This window comes from Propithecus coquereli, unplaced genomic scaffold, assembly GCF_000956105.1.
Source record: "Propithecus coquereli isolate 6110/MARCELLA unplaced genomic scaffold, Pcoq_1.0 Scaffold3, whole genome shotgun sequence".
NCBI classification, from domain to species: Eukaryota; Metazoa; Chordata; class Mammalia; order Primates; family Indriidae; genus Propithecus; species Propithecus coquereli.
This window is the reverse complement of record NW_012148618.1, coordinates 8,180,419-8,181,356: the sequence shown is the minus strand read 5'-3', so window position 1 is coordinate 8,181,356 and position 938 is coordinate 8,180,419.

The window sequence follows — 938 nt, the reverse complement described above, 5'->3', positions numbered from 1 at the left end:
GCTTAGTTCATTGCTTGCAAAATGCTCTGAAGTCCCCAGATGCAAAGACTCACACTTCCCACACCCAGCATTGTGGTTAAAGTGTTTTCCCCTCCAAGGAGAAGCTGATTCAGAGTCTGCCTCCAATAGGTAAAACTGGCCTGTGTTTTGCAAGGGGAGCATTGGTACTCGTTCAATTGTTTACAAATTGTTCAGCTTACCTGTGATCTAACAAGGTTTATGTTTAGGGGTGGTGCACTGGTGAAAGTCATGTCTTTTAAAAAGCCACCCCAAATAGTGTCACAATCACCAAGCTGAGAAAGAATCTTGGAACAGACTAGTGGTGTCCCCAAATTCCTTTGCTTTGCCTTTTTGTTTTTTCAAAGATCAAATTCAAATAGTATTTTATGCTTTCTTTCACTGAAAAGAATGACCCGGAGAAGGTATTTCACAATTAACGATTAACAATGGCCCGGAGAAGGTATTTCAATCTCCTTAAAGAGAGCTTTTATATTATGACAAACCTGGGCACCTTTAGGGGGCTCATCTCGTGCAGGGTGGATTTGGGCCGTCAATCAGATGTGTAAGTACTGGCTTGTTCCTGCCCCTCAAGCTATATTTATGGCAAAGGCTACAGTCACTATCAAAAGAAATGTGGGCTCACTGTCTCTGAGCTCCTCCTCTGAGCAGAGGAATGCTAAATTAGACATCTGTCTGTGAAAACAATCAACTTAACATATGCCCACTGTTGAAGGAGGGTCTTATTCAGCTTGTCTCTTAACTTTGGAAAACGGCTTTTTCTAAATGAGCTTTAGAAAAGTAAGCCACCCCATAGCAATTTCTACATTTACATAGAAAATACACACTTTTAATGCTGAATACCGTTTTCTAAGTGAAACCTTCCATGGTAGTAGTAACATGATTAATAATTATATAATACATAATATAATATGTATGAT